The sequence below is a fragment of the Gopherus flavomarginatus genome (genome assembly GCF_025201925.1).
Source record: "Gopherus flavomarginatus isolate rGopFla2 chromosome 13 unlocalized genomic scaffold, rGopFla2.mat.asm SUPER_13_unloc_4, whole genome shotgun sequence".
NCBI lineage: Eukaryota > Metazoa > Chordata > Testudines > Testudinidae > Gopherus > Gopherus flavomarginatus.
In genome coordinates, this window is record NW_026114612.1 from 336,386 (window position 1) to 358,557 (window position 22,172).

The window sequence follows — 22,172 nt, forward strand, 5'->3', positions numbered from 1 at the left end:
CTTTTTTATTTCCCCTCTCACAGGCAGCACCTCTCAGCATGGGCTTCCCAGGGCTGGGCTCTTAAAGGCACAGGCATCCCACTGCCTAGACACTGCAGCTCCTCTCTGATGTAACCTACTGAGGTGCTGCAGTAGGAGACTCAATTCAGTGAAACTGGTCATTCCCTATATGCCCCCCATCCAGGGGGCTGTGCAGCCCCTTCCCCGAATTTCCCCAACACCCCCTCCCTCAGTGGTCAGGTAGTTACATGCAGCGCTGCCAATGTTGTCATTAGTTGCAAATTTGAATGGAAATGGAAACGTTAACACACACTTTAAAAGCAGATACAACGTATGAAAACTACTTGTACCTGAGAAAGTAAAATAGGTTTGGAAAGTCTGGACAAAGCCGGGTTTCCTCACACAGCTGTTGTGTTTGCTGACAATGTCGGTGCATTGGCTTCAGCAGTGTTGGCCAACCTTAGGATTTCAAATGATGATTTGTAAGCGAGGTGTGAATGAGCTCTCCCCTGGCAGCTACTGATGACTAGGGTTGGGAGGAGGCTTTGGAACCAGACTGTATTTACATGAACTCACCTACTCTGCCGAGGTATCCAGCGGACAGAGCTGGGCTGCCTCTGCTCTAGGTGCCCGGAGGAGGGAAAGTGTGCGGGGCTCCAGCCTGGGACTCTTCCTCCCTCCTGCCAAGCCCTGACTATTAATCCCAGTCCTGGCACTCCTTTCTTCAAGCGCCATGTGGACCAGAGGAAAAGTGTGGTAGGAAGCACAAGGGCCAAGCTTGTGAACATCAGGTGCAGCAGCAAGAATCCCAACTATCAGGGTAGCAAGTTCTAGAGCCCTAACCCATTGTGGCTATCCCAGCCAAAGACCTGGCTCTAGGAAGTGTGAGTCACCCAGCAGGAGGGGAAAGATTCACACTTACCCAGCTGGAGACAGGGAAGTTGAAGTTGAGCTCTGGGGCTTTACCACAAGCATGGGTGGCAAGTTTGTAGAAATTTTGGTGGTGCCCAGAACCCACCCCCCAACTCCATCCCCACCTGCCTAAGGCTCTGGGAGGAGGTTTGAGGGGGAGGTCTGGGGTGTAGATCCTGGTCTGGGGATTGGGGTGCAGGAGGGATGCAGGGTGGAGGTGCACCGTCTGGGAGGAAGTGCAGGGGTGAGGGCTGTGGGGTTGAAGATGGGGGGTTCATGATGTAGGGGGGCTCATGACTGGGAAAGAAGGATAAGGGATTTTAGGGCTGGGGGCGTTGGAGAGGCTCAGGACAGACTGTCTTTCCATTAGTGGAGAGCAGGTACTAGGACCCTGGGCCAGCAGTTCTGCCCAGAATCCCTCTACTCCAGCAGCAGGAGCAGGCAGGGGACAGGCGCATGCTGCTTTTTGTCAGGCACGGACACAGCTCAGCAGGAGGGGACATACAGGGGGAGGGGTGGCAGGCAGGGACCAGGGCCCAGAGAAGAGACCCAGCTCCAACTATTGCTGGAGCAGAGCCCCCAGCCCTGAACACTCCTGGAGCCTGAGCACCGCAAAAGTATATAACCTGCTGCGTATGACCACAAGCCGACACAAGGTCCCACTGAGATTTGAACTCAGATTACAGGATTCAGAGTCCTGAGTGCTGCCCATTACACCATGGGACCAGCTTGTGCTGCCTTCTCTGCACATTGGTGAACCTCATGGGGCTGGCTTGTGTAAGGGGGCTCTTGGCCCTATACTAAAACTTAGTGTGAGTGGGCGGGTGGGGGCGGGGTTGGTTGGCTAGTTCCCAGCACCAATAGAAGGGGGAAGGATCAATGGGAAATCAGGACCCTGAGACTGACAGTCCCCAGGGACAATGGGGAGAGGCCAAAGCTCCAAGTTAGCTGCACTGACAGGCCAGGCAGTGTAATGAGGGAGTCACCAGGCCAGGGGGTCCCATCCTCCATGTGAGCTGGAACTGCCTGGGTGAGAGTGGGGCAGAGCTAAGGAGAGAGCAGGAGCCCGAGAAGAGCGGGGAGCAGAGCTGTGCAGGTGTAGTGCCAGAAACTGCTACATGTAGGAATTTGCAACCTGTAGCAGTCACTGATACCTGAAGTTGTTCTTATTTGCTGACTTATCCTAACTGGCTAAAACTTGACAGTGGTTTCTCTAGCAAAGGCCAGTCCCTGGCCCCTTGGTCCAGACATCTTCCTTCATATCAGGCTAGGGTGACCAGATGTCAAAGATGAAATATCAGGACATGGGGGGCGGAGCAAAAAAAAAAACCAGTGGGCCGCCCCGCCGCCAAGCGGCAGTGGCACAGCCCCATCTCCAACCAACTCTCGGCTCCAACCTCCGCTACACCCCCAGCTCCCCCATCCCCTCGCTCCTGGGCCCAGCCTGGTCTCCGAGCTCTGCAGCCGAGCCATGATCCGGGCCCTTCCTGCAGCTCCCGGGCAAGGGGTGAAACAGGCAGCTCCCGGCAGGAGCGTGTCCACCCCATGTATGTCTCTGCCCCCAACCCACCTGGGCCCTGCCTGCTCCATGCTGCCCCCAGCCCCATTGCGCTGCCCCACAGGCTGCAGGGCTGAAGCAGCTTCCGCACTGCGCTCCCGGCCATGGGCATGGCCTGTGTGCAAACCTGGGAGGAAGGAAGAATGCTGTGTGCTTGGGGAAGAGGCAGAGCCAGGGCAAGGATTTGGGGAGGGATCCAATGGGGCAGTGAGGGGGTGGGGCTGGGGGCAGGGCCAGGGCCAGGATTTGGGGATGGATCCAATGGGGGAATGAGGGGGCGGAGTTGGGGGGGGGGGCAAGTATCCCTCCAGACTATGCCTGTGTGTCAGAGCACAGGACAAAGTTATTTGTTTGTCCAGGGTCCCGACCAAACATCGGTCGGGACGCGGGACAAACAAGCAAATATCAGGACAGTCCCGATAAAATCAGGACGTCTGGTCACCCTACATCAGGCTTCAAGTTGAGAATCATTTCCCATTCCCGCTCTGCAGGAGGGGAGACTTTTAAACGCGCTCTCTGTGTGACTGCACATGGCTAAGCAAAGAGAACAAACCCCAATCCCCCCCGTGCTTTGGGAGCCAGGTTTGCGATGGGAATTTTGTGGTTCAGATGACTTCACACCTGGGCATTGTGATTCTTTACCAGTTTCTCTGGCATTGGGGCATTTTTGTGCTCACAGCTGTGATGGCCGAGTGGTTAAGATGTGGGAGTTGAAATCCAATAGGGTTTCCCTGCGCAGGTTTGAATCCTGCTCCCAGTGAGGCCTGTGTTTTAGCCAGTCTCTAACCCCGGCAACACCTCTGTACAACCCCCTGGGACACTCTCAATTCTCTCCCCACCCCAAGTAAATCCTGTTCTGCTCCTTTCATAGAGATCCCTGGGGCACCACCTCACACTGTGACCCTGAGGGGTCAGGCAAACTCTCAGCACCTGAAGCCTCTGCCACTCACCTGGTGCCCCATAGATCAGCCATAGCCCTGGTTCTGCTCCTCTCTACAGAGTGCGAAAGGAGCCAAGTCAGCGACTCCATGGGAGCTATGGGGCTGCAGAACCAACAGAGAAAAAATAGGTGCTCAGCGCCCATTGACAGCCAGCTCCTCCTCCACACTACAGGCCTTGCTGACAAGCTCCTCCTCTTCCCTTTCAGTGCCTCTCACTTGCCAGTGATCAGCTGTTCAGTGGGGTGCAGGAGGCACTGGGTGGGGAGGGGAAGGATCAGGGACGGGAAGAGCTGGGGGTGGGAGAGGAATGGGTCAGCAAGGTGCAGGAACGGAAGAGATGGGACGGGATGGGGTGGGGACTTGGGGGAAGGGGTGGAGTGGGGGCAGGGCCTGAGGAGGAAAGGGGGGGATTTGTCCCAGACCCCTCTAGGGCCGGCCCTGAAGGGAAGCACTGACTATTACAGTGGTAATAAAACTGACCAGCATTGCGGGGGAGGCTGAGGGAGAGCCGCACTCATCAGGTCTCTTCTCTCCCCCACGGTGAGCCAGACACTGCTCTCTCCTGGCTCTCACTCTAGCAGATGGACGCCAAGGAACCATATCCCCACAGGAAGTTCATTGAGTGTCCCTGTGGTGCTGGGGGGGCTGGCGCTTCTGCTGGCTCTGGGGCTGGCAGGGGGGTTGATGTCTGCACACTCGCAGCTGCCAGGCCAGAGGGGGCACTTGGGACCTTACCAGACTGGCTCAGTGAAGACGGGGGGTTGACAGAGCAATACAGATGCTCTCCAGAGCACGGAGCCGCATCCGCCCATGCAGCCAGGCAATGAGCATTTCCCACACCCTGGAGCCGAGGGGGAGGCAGCAGCTGCTGTTCCAGCTCCTGAGGGACAGGCCCTGTCAGCCAACAGACACTTCTTACTCACCACAGCTAAAGGTGCCGGGTTCCTCCGGTGGGGGTGTGGAGCAGCCGTTTGTTTTCCTGTCCTTTTTGTGTGCAACTGCTGACAAAAACATCGCAGACAGAGAAGCAACAGGCCAAAATGTTTTCATGTAGGTGCCAAAGTAGCTCAGTTGGGAGAGTGTTAAACCAAAGCTCTAAAGGTCCCTGGTTCAATTCCAGGCTTTGGCAAGCCTCGTCATCCCTCTTTGTGCAGGGGTGGCTTGTTTTCTGGGAGCACAGCAGTGCCTGGACCCAAGATGAGTTCCTGAGCTTGAGGCTCTGCAGTAGGAAAGCATAAAACAAGCTTCTGCCCCTAGTTGGCCCACCTAACCTTTCATAATGAGAGCTGTCTTTCCCAACATGGTAGGAAGAAAGTGCGGCAGGGTAGCCCTCAGGAATGGTGCCAGAGGGCTGCTGGGCAGTGACAGGCAGGGATTGGGGATGGAAGCTCCTCTGTGCAGCTGAGCAATGGCAGTACCAGGGAAGGGGCATCTGTTAAACTGACCCAGCACACCTCTCCTCCTCTGGGCACCTAGAGCAGAAGCAGCTGGTGCTGATGGCTCCAAGGGGAGGCTTAAAAGCCACAGAGCAACTGAGGTCAGGGCTAGAGGAGGGCAGGACCATGCCTTTGTGTGGCCTTCAGACAGGCACAAAAACACCCAGCCAGGCTGCTCCCTGCCATGCCAAACACCCACTGAAGGTCACCAGCATGCGGGGCAGCTGCTGATGCTCTGTGGATAACATCATAAATTGGTAGGAAAGCAGGGCCAGCCCCCATGGTGAGGCCTCTGACTGGTCCCACTCAAGGTGCTCACTTTTGCAGTGGGGCAGGAGATTTTACCCCAAGAGGCTTTTCCCAAGCTGGCGAGAAGCAGAGAAACACCCAGGCTCCGAAGACGCTATATAGCAAGTACCCTCAAGCACAGGGTCAGGTGCACACGCCAGCCCGGGCAGTCACCCACTTTCTTTGACAAGTCAGGAAGGGCAAAGGCTAGACTGGATGCACTTGGGGCTCATGCCCCAGCCTTTGTGACACCCAACCCCCAGCTCCTTCCCGGGGCTCTAGCTGAAGCCAGAGTATTGGCCTGAGCAGCCAAGAAGAGATTCCAGGCCTGAAGGGAACAGGACTTTCAGCACAATGGTAAAACTGCAGAAACACAACCACCAAGGGACGCCAACCCTCAACCTTTTGATTCACACTCAGATACCTTATCCATTAGGCCACATGAGGGTCCCCTGGGACTTTTTTTGCCTCTCTTTTGCCTACCTGCTCGCTCTTGTGGTGAATGGTGAAGATGGTTTCAACAAGCCCAGGCAGCTCAGTTGGTAAAGAATCAGGCTCTTAATCTGAAGGTTCAAGCCCCTCTCTGGGTGCTCAGCTTTTAAGTGGCCTTGTGTGCCAGGAGCCAAATGATTCCTGGTGCTGTCCACCAGCCACATGCAGATTCCCAGAATCCATGGCCATTTCCTGTAAAGGTTCCTTTCCTCAGGAATCAGGAGAGAGGCCACATCCACAGGAGCAGGCCTAGAACAAGCAGTCTCTGGCTGGCAGGAAGTGCTGTGGGGCCAGGTGCTGAGAAAGCTCAGAGGGAGACCAGCAGAGATGAAGGGAAGAGAGACAAAGAAACAATGAGTACAGAGGGCAAGTGTATAGGGGGTTCAGGTCCGGCTATTGTGGGGAACTTCCCTGGTTTATACATGACCCTGGTGCAATTGGCCAAAGAAAGGATCTGAATCCCCACCCCCTTACCCAGAGGCCTGTCTAACCCCAAGGACGCTCTTTCTACTCTCATGTGTGGCAGAGTCCTCGTAACCCCAACAAGGCTGGGCCCAGGAATCCTGCTGAGAAACCAATACTAGTCTGGCTGGGGAATTTGGTTTGAATGTATTATTACTATTCTCTTCTGATTTCTGAATCAGTTCAGCTCAGTCTTTGTCCTCCAGGTGTGTTTCCAGCTGTTGAGTTATGGGGGAGAGAGGCCAAATCATGGTGTCTCTACCCTTCTTTCATATTTTCTTCCAGCTTGTTAGGAAGCTCCTTTGCTAGGATGTGAATCAAGCAGTGTCCATCCTCACAAGGCAGACTTGTACAAACCATATGATCATTATATGAGAGTGGTGAATATGGGGCTTCCAGGGTGCTGCTTTGAGCACAGCGTGCCACACCTGGGCTTCCATTGCAATGGAGATGTACCCTTAGAGTCCATCTCTCCTGGGATAAAGATGGCAGCAGGGCTGGCCTGGCTCATCTGACTTGGGCTCATGGACGTAAAGCTGAGGGGCTAAAAACTGTGGTGCAGATATTTGTGTTCACACTGAAGCCTGGGTTCAAAAACCCTCACCCCTCGTGGGGCCTCAGAGGTTGGGCTCAAGTCCATATGTCTGCACTGTAATTTTATAGAGGTTTGGAGGGAGTTTAGCAAGTGGAAATAGTAAAACTGCATTGAGGGGAGTGGACCACTGACCTATCAGCTCTTAACACCCAAACTTTTAGTAACTCTATTATCAGTGCCTGTGCGTGTAATTTAAACTATAGGTCCATCTAGTTCTGAATCTTGTCTTCTATCAGTAGCCAATGCCAGGTGCCCCAAAAGCCACTCCCCAAGGCACCACTGGGAGTTGAATCCAGGATCTCCTGTTTACAAAACAGGTACTTTAACCACCTAAGCCATGGTACCTGCTGTTACTTAAAACACCGTGTCTGCCCACACCTGACTGTCTGCCAATCCCCAATGGGCCCTGACAAATGTTGCTCGTGTTTGGCTTCTGTAAAGCAGAAGAGCAGGTGAAGTTTTGCTCCCAAGGTGTGTGTGTGATTCTTTGGCCAGGTCTACACTACAAAATTAGGTTGGTGTAATTACGTTACTTAGGCTGGCAATGCAGTATATCAACCTAATGCCAGGGCAGATAGCAGCTCAGCTGTCAGAACTTTCTGGAACTATGAAAGGGGAGGGGCCCAGCCTCTGTAGCAGGAATGCAGGGCAGGTGAGTTCACAGTGGGCATTATGGGATACTGGTGGAGGCCAGTTATGGTGATATAATGAACAGCAGCATTTACACTGACAATTTGTCACTTTAAGTTTGCTGCACAAAGCTCTAGGCCTCTCGTCGAGGTGGTTGTATTTTGTCACCAAAACAGGGCAGTTTTGTTGCCAGACATGGCAGTGCATGGTGTGCACCAGCCAAAAGCTGCGGACCAAGGGAGCGTTGTGTGTTTTTCACACACCTGAGCAATATAATGATGCTGAAATAACTTTGTAGTGCAGACCTGGCCAAAGAATCACACACACACACACAGAGCTTGCAAGGAAAAGCTCACCTGCTCCTCTGCTTTGCAGAATCCAAACACAAGCAAAGCTTGTCAGGCCCCAATGAGGATGGCAGGGAGTCAGGTGTGGGCAGACAGTGTGTTTAAGGCACAGGTGGGCACCATGGCTTAGCTGGTTAAAGCCCCTGTCTTGTAAGCAGGAGATCTTGGGTTCAGCTCCCAGTGGTGCCTTGTTGATTAACTCTTGAGGCACCTGGTATTGGCTACTGCCAATGGACAAAACACAGAGCTAGCTGGGCCTTTGGTCCAGCCCAGTATGGCAGTTTAAATTATACTCACAGGCACTGATAACAGAATTACTGAAAGTTTGGGAGTTAAGAACTGATAGGTCAGTGTTCCAGCCTCTTGCAGATGACCCTTCTCCCTCTGGGACAGGGGCAGGTCTGGGCTCTCACACCAATTGCTCATTGTGGCTGTCAGAATCTGTGAGCAGTTCATTTAGTTTGCACCAAGGGTTGAGCCCTGCTTCATGCACCGTGTGTGAGAATGAAAATCCTAAAGCACCCTTTGAAATAACGAATGCAGCAGGACGTGTTATTGTCCCTGCCCCAAAGCAGACAGACCAATGGAGAAATGCCACTGAGTCCAGCGTATTACTCCACTGCCATTTTACCTTTTTTGCTTGCTAAACTCCCTCCAAACCTTGAGGGCTCCCAGAGCCCGATATTGAGCTTGAGCTGAGATGTCTACAGTGCAAATTTACCACCCCACGGCCAAAACCCTCAGGAGCCTGAGCTGGCACAGGACAGCCTTGGGTGTTTCATTGCAGTGTGGACATAGCCGAGCATTATGTCTACACTGCCATTAACACATCCAAGTCACTATTCTCAAACCCTGAGTCAGTTGATTCAGGCTTGTGGGGCTTGTTCTGCAGGGTTATAAAATTACAGTGTAGACACTTGAGCTTCAGCCCAGCCTCTGAGACCCCACAAGGAGTGAGGGTTTCCAAGCCTGGGCTCCAGTCTGATCCCCCGGAGCCCAAATCAGATCATCCAGGTAAGCGGGATTTTATCACAGTATAGATGCCCTCTTAGGATATGTCTACATTGCAATGTAAGCCTAGGGTTAGCAAAAGTCATGTCAGCAGCCCCAGCACATAAACATATACCACGAGGAAAAGACCCACCCCCAAATAAGCTGGGCAGTGTCCTTATCCCTACGGTTTGTAGGTCCAGCAACCAAAAGTCCTTAAATATGAGCCCCCCTGTTACTCCACTCACAGCTGTTGTCCTTAGTCAGTGCAAGCCCAGAGGTGCCTCTGCAGAGTTCACCTGCCATCCTGAGTGGAAAAGAGGGAAAATACGAAGGCACTGTACATCACTGTCTTGTCTAGGAACTCACTCATCCCTCCACTGCCACCCTGTCCTAAAGTTGATTTAACACCTAAATTTTAGTATTGGGACCCCAGCCCACTTGGTCCTGGAACCCTTGTCCCCTGCCTACCAAGTGCTATTGAATTGAGGGTGAGTCCCTCAATCGGGGTCTGCCAAGCACAGCTGTGCTGCCCTTGATTCACACAACAAGGATAACAACTCTTTCTTTCTCCTGTCCCAATAACAAGGAGACTGGGAATCCAACACGAGCCAAAAGTGATCATTTTGGCAAGTAATGCAATATATTTCCAACGCACTGTAAAATCCACATGCAGACTCATACATGAAACCTTGCAAGAAAATCTTCCTGAGGGAGTCTGAAGCACCTGCTGCTGGAGGGAAGGAGGGAGCCGTGGTTTGGGATTGAGGGGCACTGGAAATAGGATTGAGGAGCAGTGTAAAAAGGAGGGGGCTGTGGTTTAGGATAGAGGAGAAGGGTGAAGAGGAGTAGGCTCTGGTTGGGAGTGAGGAGCAGTGTGCATAGGAGGGGCAGTGGATTGGGACTGAAGGTCACAGGGAGTAGAGGGGACATGGGTCACTGGGAGTAGAGGGGACATGGGTTTAGGCTGAAGAGCATCATCATTTGGGGATCCAGCAGGATAGAGGAAGGTCGCAGGTGATTCTAATTCCTTAGAGATATTCTGTTTTGTTTTCTGTGTGTGCGTGTGCATGCAGGGGAGGAACATGCTGTGTGCCCAGAGGCCTTTATTCCTCCAGGCTGCAAGGACAGTGAGGATGTCAGGATGTTGCCCCTTCAAACCCACACACACAGAGGCCCTTCTTAGGAAAGGCACAGTCTTGAAGAGAAAAAGTAACACCAAAGAGGACATCAGAAGAACAATGTTTAAAGATATAGTGAATAGTTTATTACCTGACCAGGAACTTGAACCCTGGACCATCAGATTAAAAGTCTGACACTCTACCAGCTGAGTTAGCCAGGCTCACAATTAAAAAAGTACAAGGTATGCAGAGGAGAAACTGGTCAAGAAAAAGGGAAATGGATACAATATGGGAAACCTGCTGCTCTGTCTCTCTTCCCAGTCCTGGCCTGGCCTGGTATTAGTGCAGGTTAAAAAGACAGGAAAATATTGGCATCTACCAGCCTTTCATAGCTGTACAAGACTCAGGCACAGTACAGAGGTGCCCATCTGCAAGTGCCGAATGGTTGGATTGGCTAATGCAGCTTGTAGACGTGCAGGGCACACTGGGATATACAGCCAAGTATCCATCACATCATTATTTCAGAGGGATAATGATGGGAAGGTTCACAATTGACTCAGTAGTTGCATACAAAGGTGCACATTTGGCGGTTACATTGGGAAATTCTGGCTCCTTCTCAGGCTCAGGTTGGCCACCCCGGTCTAGATGTAGAAGTTACAACATTGAAACTTGAAAGAGGGACCAATTTCCCCATCATTTCCCACCTTTACATCCAAACACGATGACTTTCTGAATGAGCCCTCCTCGCTCAGCCAGAAGATATTGGGGTGGGTGTAGGAGTCACTGAGTAAAATTCTCTGGACTCTGTTCTGAATCAGGTCAGAGCAGAGGTACCTAGTGATCTAGTCTGGCTGTAAAATCTATATATCAACCCCATATATGGTGTGAAATTAATCCTCAGGAATGGCTGTTCCCCACCCAGACCCAGCAAAGGGCTTTCCAAGGAAGGGGGCTTTTGAGGAAGGAAAGAAGAAAGATATCCTTCTCTCCCTGCAGGAACTGGGCTCTTCACTTTGGACAGAAAGGAGGGGAAGGAAATGGCCACATGATGGCAGCAGAACTAAAGAAATGAAACACAACAGGCTTCTGTGCACATTGATTCTGCACAGTGAACGAACCTGACTCCTGTATCATGAAAAGCCAAAAAGCCATTTCTTTGTACGACATGGAGAAAAGAGTTCCAATCATTCCTGCCCATTTACTTTTGAATTATTTTACATTATAAAGAAAATTGTAACAAAATTAGTCTGAACTTGAGCTGCCTGTTATTAAAAGCCTGTTCCCCAATTCAGTTCCAACTGCCCTGCAAGAAACACTCCCAGGTCCCTGCTCACTCCAGGAAGAGGAAAAAGAGAACCCCCCACTGGACACTGTCCTTGGCTCCAGGCTGCTGTCCCAGGGTGTGGGTGGGGACTGATTGTTTGCTGCTGAGGAGGGAGCCAGTAGAGGCCTCTGGTGCTCTGCTCCTAGCATCTGCCCAGCCCAGGCTATCCTCTGCCCCAGCTGCTGCTCCCAGCCTGCTCTAGAGTCAAACAAGCAGGGCTCCCAGGGGAAAAGAGGCTGGGACAGGGCAGCAGCCTGGGTTGGGCTGGGAAGATGATAGGAGTTCTCGTTCCCTGAGAACTGGCCCGGCTCCCTCTCAATAGCAAACAAACCAATTCCACATCCCCTCCCCAGAAAAATCAGCCTGAAGCCAAGGGCAGCAGGGGACGATTGCCTTTAGTTCCCACCAAGGCAGGAGAGAACCCAGGGCCTTTCTAGCAGAGCTTATGGAACTGAGGTGGGGAAACCAGCCTTTAATAACAGGCAGCTCAAGTTGAAACTAAGTGTTTTTAATGATTTCTACAACAGTAAATAACCCTTCAATTGTAGTGTCATCATCCATAAAATTGCTTCAGCCTTACAGGTTCTCAAGTACAAAACTAAACATCTCTTCAAATCCAAGGAAGTGGAGATCAGTCAATCTTCAGAGTCATCCCACATAAAAGAATCATGTTGTGGTACATACTGGCCCCATCATGTGGCCATCGCCTTTCCCTCTTCTCTGTTAAAAGTTTCTGTATTTTGCACAGAAACTTTCTTCCCTCAGGAGAGATCTGGGAACCAGGGCTGCCAGCCAGACAAACACCTTTAAGAGGAAGCGTAATCTATCAAAAAATGATCTCCCTCCTTCAGTTCAGTGACACCCTGAAATGTTACTTATCAGGCCAGAGCCGGAGGATTGAAAGCAGCTACATCAAGCCTCTGTGTAGCTAGCAGGAATGAACACAAACACTCCCTTGTATCTGAAGAGATGTTTAGTTTTACCCTTGGTAAACTACAAGGCTAAAGGGAAAGATGATGGTGGTGTCAGATATAAAGAGTGAAACATAAAACAATCATCATAGTTATGCCCATAGCAACTGTAAATATTACTAAATTCTTCTTATTATCATCAGTGTATTATTTTCTCTGTCATCTAGACATTGACTAGACCTTGACCAAGAAATTTGGATCTTGACAAAATAATCAACTAACTCTCGTTAAGGTAATGGACTTGACACCCACTCGGGTGTCTCCACACAGGTTCAAGTACTAACAACAGTGGCACCTCACAGCCATAGCTTTTAATCAGGGCAATACATTGATACAAATTCCTGTTAAATCATTTCTCAGACAGAGTCCATCGCCCACATTCCTTAAGGCACTGGGCCACCATGTGGACGTTTCATTTCCCTCCTCAATTTCACACAGAGGCACAATTTCCTTTGCACAGATCCAATAACAGTAAAACCTCCCTGTGTCTCTGGTCTGAGCCAGGGCATTCGATTGCAGTGAACCCTTCTCTCCTGCAATGGCAATGGTCAGACAGAGGGGACATGGTCACCTGCATCCCTGCCAGGGAGATATTGGCTCAGCTCTTTCTTTCTGCTGCTGTTGTTAGTCCATGAAACATCAGGGATGGAATGCAAGGCTGAGCTCACACACCAATCCCCTGAAACATTTCAGTGCCCCAGAGAAATCCTGCCCCCGGCTATTGGAATGATATGGTGGAGATTCGAATTGGAAAGGGACTGTCTGAATTGTCAGTGTGGGAAATGAACAACAATCTATAGCAATGTCGTTAGCCACAAACACACTAATCATGTTCCAGCTGGAAGGAAAATGGGCAGGAACTCTTGCTGTTCACCATGGACACACTTACACTAATGCACAGCCGTGAGTGTGCTGGGGAAGCTGGTCTGAGCCATTTGAAGTGACAATTCTGTGAGAACAGAATTATCATATAGGGCAGCAGCTGTTCGTCAAGTAGTTGTGGCCGAGTGGTTAAGGCGATGGACTAGAAATCAATTGGGGTCTCCACACGCAGGTTTGAATCCTGCCAACTACGGAAGCATTAGTGTGTAGTCATTCCTGCTGTCTTAGTGCCTGACCATCCATGGAGCCAGATCTGGTCTCCCTTTGAGGCTGGCTGTGCTTAAAATACTGCTGTAGCATTGTGGAGTAGACAGCTGCTACAGTGAGGGGAGGGGTTTTCCATCCCTGTAATAGCTGCATTGGCAAAACAATCTTTCCTTTCATTTAGCACTATCTAACCATGGCTTACGTCAGCTTAATTATACTGGTTCTGGGGGGTTTCACACCCTGAAAGACGTACTTGTTACAGGGTTTGTCCCATCACCCTCCCATTCCCTGGTCCTTCTCACGTGACCAGAGAGCAGCAATGCATGAAGCTCAAAGGTGCAAACAATTCAATGTTTATTGGGGTAAACTTCCAGCAAGCAATGATTCCAGTTTCCTTCCTCAGTATCCCCCTTCCCAGCTCTGACACCACAGAGGCTTGCCTGTGTCTCTGTTCCCCTTCCCTGTTCCTATTCCTCTCCCTTAGCAAAACATAATTCCAATTCCCATTCGCATTCCCCCCCTTACTTCCTGATTGACCGCAGACTATATAGTAAAACTTGAGTTCTGCTTAGCTCTATCTTAACCAATCATTTTACTGACCAATCCTAACATATTGTAACATGATTATCTAACCAATTATACCCCACCACCTTAATTGGTTTACGCAAAACAAATTAATTATACAGCAGACAGAAACGGTTACAGAACCAGACAGAGATTATACAGACAAGCAATAGGAAAGTGGGGACAACAGTGACAGAACAACAAAAAAATGAGGATTTCACACCCCAGCTGTTGGTAAGTGAGTTGTTCCCAGACAGGATGCTATCATAGTAGAGGTTGTGGGTGCTGGTTGCTTAACTGTCTGGCGCACAGGGCAGGATTTTGAGGTTCATCATTACTCTCTCAGAATGCCAGCACCCATCTTTTGTTCACTTAAAAAGGGAACAGGGAGATTCCAACACTGCAGAACTCATGGAGCTCCAGGAAACATGTAACTTTAGGTCCGGGTGAGTGAATCTAAAAATCAGCTGTGCTGTAGAAGGTCTCTAGGAGTTGAAAAAGATGTGCCATCGTGACCTCCCTAAAGAGTTCATCAACTATTAATGAAAACTAGGGTTGATAAGTCACCTTCTTTGTAGTATCAGGATGGTGGACTGGTCTAAAGTGCTAGCTATAAGTTTCTTTTTTTCCAATCCATTGGGTGTTCTGGTCTCTGCATGGAGACGTGATTTCAAATCCCACTCCTGACATGACCATTTAATTCTATCTGCAGAAAATGGCCTCACTTCAATCTCCTTTGCAACAATAGAACACCATTTGCTTAGCTTTTCTCTTCCAGTAGTTGTGAGAGAAGTTCCAAACCAGGGGGAAACAGGGCCTGTTCTCTCGACCCATCAGTTTTTGTCTTCCTTCATTCCAAGCCATTTCTTCAGATACATCCATATTTCCCACACTTTTATGAAACTTTAGAGTCATCATTTAATTGCCACACAACTGTACTTCTGAAGTGAAGTGAAACACAACATTTTTTGGATATTCTTGCAGAAGAGTTTTGTTTTCTGACCTGGAATTGAACAGGGGCTACCCGAGGGGGACAATGCTACTCCCTTTTCTTGACTCATCCAAAAAACATAAGTTTGTGGTGCCCTTTGTTTCCTTGTTCTTCAAACACCTGTCGGGGTGGCCTAGGGAGACTTGGTCCTGACTCTCAGGGTCCCTCCCTGCCCTACCTTTCTATGTGATTCTGTTGTGTGGGTTTGCGCTGTGTCGTCGTTCCACGCTGAGCTGTTTTGCACAGTGAACCTTTGCACTCTGATGCATTTTTTCGTGTTGTATGGTTTTTGCACTGGCTTGTGTTGCACTGGTTTGAGCTGAGCTCTTTTGCAGTGTGTCATTTTGCCCCATGGGGCATTCATTTACATGGTGCTGAATTGTCAGGCTTTGCACTCCTACGTGTTGTCACTTTGTGCTGCGGAATGTCAGTTCACGCTGAATTGTTAGATGTTAGATTGGGGTGTTTCCACTTTTGTTGTTGTTTGTATTGTATTGCGATGGCATCGAATTATAGAGCTGTACGGTTGCAAGGGCCATGGAGAGGTCATGAAATCCAGCCGTCTCTGCTGAAGCAGAGCCAAGCAGAGACGATGCATTGGGGGCATGTGGGACCAAGTGCCCAGAGCAGCCGGCCCAGGCAGGGAGCAGAAGGAGGGAAGCAGAGCCAGAGCAGGTTGTCTATGGGACCAAGTATATGCAGAGTATCCTTAACAGAGGTTTGTTCAACCTGTTCTTAAAAGCCTCCTAGGACAGAGACTCCACAGACACCCTTGGGAGCCTATTCCAGAGCTTAACTACCCTCAGAGTTAGAAAGCTGTTCCCAATATCTAACGTGAATCTCCCTGGCTGCAGATTAAGTCCATTACTTCTTGTCCTACCATCAGTGGACATGGAGACCAAATGATAATTGTCCTATTTATAAAGACCAAACTTTTCCTTCTGCAATCATCCGTTAACTGGTTATTATCCCCTCTTCTTGCCTGGGGTACAACGGAAGAGGAGAAAATACTCTCTTAACATAGGATGCAAATGTCAGTTTGTTCTCTCTTCATGTTTTAGTGAAGCTCAGAGAGAAGAAGAAACATGACCTGCCAAAGAGCACAGAGAGTTTGTTTCCTTTTGATCTGTGACTATTAGCAGAAGAGTGACACCTAAGGGCTGGTGCTATCACCCACCATGGGGCTTGAATTTATGATGGTGGGATTAAGAGCATCACGCTCTACCAACAGAGCTAGCTAGATTTAAAGTCAGTCAACTGCCCAGTCGCCGTGTAGAAGGTGCCCTATAAGAACATAAGAACGGCCATACCGGGTCAGACCAAAGGTCCATCTAGCCCAGTATCTGTTTACCAACAGTGGTCAATACCGGGTGCCCCAGAGGGAGTGAAGCTAATAGGCAGTGATCAAGTGATCTCTCTCCTGCCATGCATCTCCATCCTCAGATGAACAGAGCTAGGGACACCATTTTTTACCCTTCCTGGCTAATAGCCATTTATGGACCTAGCTACCATGAATTTATCCAGTTCCCTTTTAAACATTGTTATAGTCCCAGCCTTCACAACCTCCTCAGGTAAGGAGTTCCACAAGTTGACTGTGCACTGTGTGAAAAAGAACTTCTTTTTATTTGTTTTAAACCTGCTACCTATTAATTTCATTTGGTGGCCCCTAGGTCTTATATTATGGGATCAAGTAAATAACTTTTCCTTATTCACTTTCTCCACACCACTCATGATTTTATATACCTCTATCATATCCCCTCTTAGTCTTCTCTTTTTCCAAGCTGAAAATTTCTAGTCTCTTTAATCTCTCCTCATATGGGACCCATTCCAAACCCGTAATCATTTTAGTTGCCCTTCTCTGAACCTTTTCTAGTGCCAGTATATCTTTTTTGAAAAGAGGAGACCACATCTGTACACAGTATTCAAGATGTGGGTGTACCATGGATTTATATAAAGGCAGTAAGATATTCTCTATCTTATTCTCCTTTTTTTAATGATTCCTAACATCCTGTTTGCTCTTTTGACTGCTGCTGCACTCTGCATGGTAGTCTTCAGAGAACTATCCATGATGACTCCAAGATCTCTTTCCTGATTATTTATAGCTAAATTAGCCTCCATCATATTGTATGTATAGTTGAGGGTATTTTTTCCAGTGTGCATTACTTGACATTTATCCACATTAAATTTCATTTGCCATTTTGTTGCCCAATCACAGTTTTGTGATACGTCTCTGAAGTTCTTCACTGTCTGCTTTGGTCTTAACTATCTTGAGCAGTTTAGTATCATCTGCAAACTTTGCCACCTCCGTTTACCTCTTTCTCCAGATCATTTATGAATAAATTGAATAAGAGTGCTCCTAGAACTGACCATTGGGGAACACCACTAGTTACCCCTCTCCATTCTGAACACACCGATGGGCGAACCTGGAGAGAGAGGTGGCAGCCCTTCGATAGGTCAGCTGGTAGAGCAAATGACTAGAGCCGGCACTCAGAAAGTCATCCTGACATCGCCCTTCTGACTCCCGCTTGAAGGAGAGCTTATTTTTCTTCCCCTTGCTGACAAAGAGCAAGAGAAGAAAGAAAGGTCAGGTGCTTCCAATACTGGGCTCTGGGCCCCCTCAAAGCTGCAAGGGAGTTTAGCAAGCAAAAAAGGTAAAACCGCAATGAAGTATTACCCTGGACTCAATGGCATTTCTCCATTGGTCTGTCTGCTTTGGGGCAGGGACAATAACACGTCCTGCTACATTCGTTATTTCAAAGGGTGGTTTAGGATTTTCATTCTCATACACTGTGCACAAAGCAGGACTTAACACTCAGTGTAACCTAAATGAGCAGCCCACAGATTCTGGCAGCCACAAAGAGCATTTGGTGTGAGAGCCCAGACCTGCCCCTGCCCCTGCCCCTGCCCCTGCCCCAGGGGGTCATGCACAACCTACCAGCTGCTAACTCCTAAACTTTCAGTAACTCTATTATCAGTGCCTGGAGTGTAATTTAAACCATAAGAAAAACCACACTGGGCTAGACCAAAGGACCATCTAGCTCTGAATCTTCTCTTCTGACAGGAGCCAAGAGCAGTTGCCCCAAAAGCCACTCAACAAGGCACCACTGAGAGTTATTATCCCTGCCCCAAAAGCAGAAAGACCAATGGAGAACTGACATGACTCCAGGGTAATACTTCCCTGCGGTTTTACCATTTCCACTTGCTAAACTCCCTCCCAACCTTCTGGGCTCCTAGAGCAGGGTACTGAGCCTGAGCTGTGACACGTACACTGCAACTTTACAGCCCAAACCACATTACCCTGATAACTCCAACACAGGCCTGCCCTGGATGTTTCATTGAACTGGAGACGTACCCTAACATTATGTCTACACTGCCGTTAACACACCCAGAGCAGCTGTCTCAAAGCCCGGGTCAGCTGACTCAGGCTTATGCGGCTGGGACTGCAAGACTATAAAATGACAGTGCAGACATATGGACTTCAGTCCAACCTCTGAGACCCCACGAGGGGCGATGGTTTCTGAACCCAGGCTTCAGTGTGAACACAAATATCTGCACCACAGTTTTTAGCCTCTCAGCCTTAGCATAATGAGCCCAAGTCAGATGACCCAGGCCAGTCATCCTGCCATCTTTATCCCGGGAGAGATAGACTCTAAGGGCACGTTCCCATTGCAATGTAAGCCCAGGGGTGGCAAGCTGTGCTCAAAGCAGCACCCAGCACTCTCATATAGTGATGATATGTTTTGAACAAAGTCTGCTTGGTGAGGGATCATTTCAAAAATCTTGAACTGTTCATCTGTTGAACATTAATGTCTTCTTGCATTCTATGTGTTCACATTGGTTTGGGAAGTTATGAAGTTTGCTCTGTGTGCATTACAGAAATATGTTATGAGGTTGGGAAATGCCCCCCACCAGCCTTTCAGGTGCAAAAATGGAGGAGCCAGACTCCCTGCTGGCCCATTGAAGGTATCCACACTCCCAAGGACTATTCCAGGAACCATGTACAATGCAGACTTCTCTGAGATAGCACAGAGACAATGGACAGTGCTTGACTCATGTCGTAGCAAAGGTACTTTCTAGCAAGTTGGAAGAAACTATGAAAGGGAAGTAGAGATATTATGAATTGGCCTCTCTCCCCCACAACTCAACAGCTGGAAAAACATCTGGAGGACAAAGACTGAAATGAGATAAATCAGAAGAGAATAACAATAATACATTCAAATCAAGTCCTCAAACAGATTAGTATTGGTTTTTCAGCAGAAAATTTTCAGTTTGGGGAATTTTCATGACAGGTGTCCATGAAAGGAGAGAGAGAGAGTTTGAGTGAAAGTTGGCCAACACAGAGAGAGAAACATAGGAGGACGAAAGAAATTCACAACAGGGAGTCACTCTCATGGATCCAACTTTCTGCTAGGGAGCACACACCACTCCTGGCCAGAGAGATGATCAGCTCTCGCAAATGGCAACATCATCTCCCCTGAAGCCACAGCTAGTCCGGAAACCCACACCCAGGTAACGGGAAGTCCCTGCCTGGAGCCAGTACGGCTGTGACCAGAACCCTTCCCAAACCAGATACACATCTCACCGACAGGGAGGGTTACTCTTGTCCCAGTTGGGGAGCTCTTGCCTGGCATCAACAGGATTCACGCTGTCACTGCTCTTGATCACTTTCCATCTCACCTCAGGGCTGGACTCCGTCCCCATGACTTCTTTTCCCTTGGTATGAAACACAACACAAGAGGAAAAGAAAAAGAAATGGTGGTGAGGTTCCTCTTCTCGCTACTCCCGCACCCCAGGGCTTCGGCTTCAACCCTCCTCCCATTCTGCCATCACAGCTACAATTAGAAATCTGAGCCCAGGGCTCACACCTGCTTGTCTCCCCAATCCTAGGCCCTGTCCAGCATGTCTCCCTCCACAGAAGTTACCTGGTCTCATCTTAGACTCCATCTTCATATTGCTCTTCTCCTTCCCAGAGCTCCTGCTCTGCTCCTCAGACCTGTCTGTCCTCAGCTCTGCAGGCAGAGGGGAAGGGGCATGATGGGAACACACACGCCCCATTCCAGACACCACACAGCATCCACAGGGCTACCAAAACACCTCATCTTTGGCCAAAACCACACCTCACCCCGAGGGAGCAAAAAGCCTTTGTGAGCACAGCACACACAAGACAGGAAAAGATTAACACCCACACCCTGCCCAGCCAAAGTGGGAGCTTCCTGGCCACAGGTCCATGGGGCTCATGGATGGAGAAGTTTGCCGGGCTGTGGGGGTCCCTGAAGAACTAGCTCAGCATGTGAATGACTGGGATGTATGAGGAGGCCTGACTGTGGGTTGGGGTGTCCAGGAGGACCTGAGGGAAGGGAATAGGGGGATTAGGGATAGAGGAGGGTGGGGTTACCAAGGTGCATTGTGGGAATGTGGGATTTAGAGAGCCCAGAGTGGATGGGTGTCGGCGGGTTGGACAACCCCACAGTGGTTGAAAAGGGGAACCTGGCAGGTTTGGGTGTAGCAGAGATTGAAGATGAGGAACCTCACACCCTGGGGATGGACTGGGGGAGTGGGAGGATGGGAAAGTTGGGCCCAGCAATGAGAAATGGGTTGGAAGCAATTAGGGGTGGGGCACTGAGGATGGGGATGGGGGGGGAGGCAGAGGAAGCGGGTGTGGGGTGCTGAGGACGGGAAGGAAGGTGTTGCGGGTGGGGCGAGAGGAGGAGGTTGGTGTCGGGGTGCTGAGGATGGGGGGAGGAGGAGGTCGGGGCGGAGGGAAAGGCCAGGCAGAGTGTACACGATGGGGGAGGGGATGCTGGGGGCTGAGGGATCCCCACAGATGGGGGTGGGGCTGGCGAGAGGGTCACAACAGATGAGGGGACACTGGAGGGCATTGGGGGGGCTTGAAGGGGCTGCTGGGGCCCTACAGAAGGAGAGGAGGGGGCAGTGCTGGCAGGAGAGTCACAACAGACGGGGGGGACACCGGGGGCCAGGTTGGGGGAGGTTGAAGGCCCCGCGGCCCCAGGCTGCCGCTTGTGGGGCTGCTTCCAGACAGCTCAGCCCCTCCCCCCACCCCCGCTGCTGCCCAGGCCCAGCGGGGGGGGGGGTGAAGCCCTTTCACTCGCGCTGCCTCTGCCCTGTGCCCCCCCCGCCAGCCCTGCCCCGCAGAGAGCCCCGCCCCCCCGTGCAGTGTATTAACCTGCTCCGCGTGGAACGTGCTGCCGCTTCGCCCCTTTCACCCCCGCACAAAGCAGCTGATCGGGGCGGGGGCGGGAGCGCGGGGGGCGGGGGCCGAGGACCGGGGGGGCAGGTCAGTGCCGGGTCTGTCTCTGCCCGGTGACTTGGTACATTTGTCTGCACCGCGGGGATGTTCCCAGCGCCCCTTGTTCGCTGGGGCTGTAACCCCCCGTCTGGGTGTGAGCTGGTTTCTGGGGGTGTCCGATGAGCCTTGGAACCGGCTCCTTGTCACTCCCCGAACTCCCGCTGTGCCCGGCCACCCAGCCCCGTCCTCCTCCCTCGGGTGAGCCCGGCTTTAACCCCCCTGCAGTGCCAGTGTCACCCGCAGACAAACCAGCCACTGAACCGAATTAATCCTCCTCATTCCCCCTCCGCCCTCCCCCCAAAGCCCTGCCCCTGCCCCCCTCCTCCTGGGGTCCTGCCCCCACACTGCCCCTGCCCCCTCCTCCTGGGGTCCTGCCCCTACACTGCCCCTGCCCCCCTCCTCCTGGGGTCCTGCCCCCACACTGCCCCTGCCCCCTCCTCCTGGGGTCCTGCCCCCACACTGCCCCTACCCCCTCCCCCTGGGGTCCTGCCCACACTGCCCCTCCCCCCTCCCCCTGGGGTCCTGCCCCCACACTGCCCCTGCCCCCCTCCTCCTGGGGTCCTGCTCCCACACTGCCCTTACCCCCGAGGTCCTGGCCTCACATCACCTGTTCCCCCTAATTCCTGCCCCATTCCCCAAAGCCCTGCCCCTGCCCCCTCCTCCTGGGGTCCTGTCCCCACACTGCCCCTACCCCCGAGGTCCTGGCCTCACATCATCTGTTCCCCCTAATTCCTGCCCCATTCCCCAAAGCCCTGCCCCTGCCCCCTCCTCCTGGGGTCCTGCCCCCACACTGCCGCTACCCCCGAGGTCCTGGCCTCACATCACCTGTTCCCCCTAATCCCTGCCCCACTCCCCAAAGCCCTGCCTCTGCCCCTTCCTCCAAGGCACCACCTTCACATTGCCCCTTTTCCCCAATACCCCACCCTAACTCTGCCCCTTCCCCCAAATCCACACTCCTGCACTGCCCCTCCCCAATACACCCCTCCCCTGCACCCTTTCCCAAGGACCCACCCCCGCCCTCACATTGCCCCTTCTCCAGAGTTCCTGCCCTTGAGCTTCCCTTTCCCCCCGAGAGCCTGACCCTGCACCGCCCCTTCCCCCTTAGACCCTGCCCCTACACCACCCATTCACCCGGGACCCTGTGCTCGCATTGC

The 22,172-nt window shown here is 51.2% G+C and overlaps 5 non-coding genes across 5 annotated transcripts; 2 read left to right on the plus strand and 3 right to left on the minus strand.

Annotated features, from left to right (window-relative positions):
• Positions 1-1,566: 1,566 nt before the first annotated feature.
• Positions 1,567-1,638, minus strand: TRNAQ-CUG (transfer RNA glutamine (anticodon CUG)). The gene has a single exon. It is a non-coding gene; the product is annotated as a tRNA-Gln (tRNA).
• Positions 1,639-4,467: 2,829 nt separating this feature from the next.
• TRNAF-AAA (transfer RNA phenylalanine (anticodon AAA)) lies at positions 4,468-4,540 on the plus strand. The gene has a single exon. It is a non-coding gene; the product is annotated as a tRNA-Phe (tRNA).
• A 2,415-nt stretch (positions 4,541-6,955) lies between these two features.
• TRNAT-UGU (transfer RNA threonine (anticodon UGU)) lies at positions 6,956-7,029 on the minus strand. The gene has a single exon. It is a non-coding gene; the product is annotated as a tRNA-Thr (tRNA).
• Positions 7,030-9,920: 2,891 nt separating this feature from the next.
• TRNAK-UUU (transfer RNA lysine (anticodon UUU)) lies at positions 9,921-9,993 on the minus strand. Its single transcript has one exon. It is a non-coding gene; the product is annotated as a tRNA-Lys (tRNA).
• A 3,067-nt stretch (positions 9,994-13,060) lies between these two features.
• TRNAS-AGA (transfer RNA serine (anticodon AGA)) lies at positions 13,061-13,142 on the plus strand. Its single transcript has one exon. It is a non-coding gene; the product is annotated as a tRNA-Ser (tRNA).
• Positions 13,143-22,172: the final 9,030 nt, after the last annotated feature.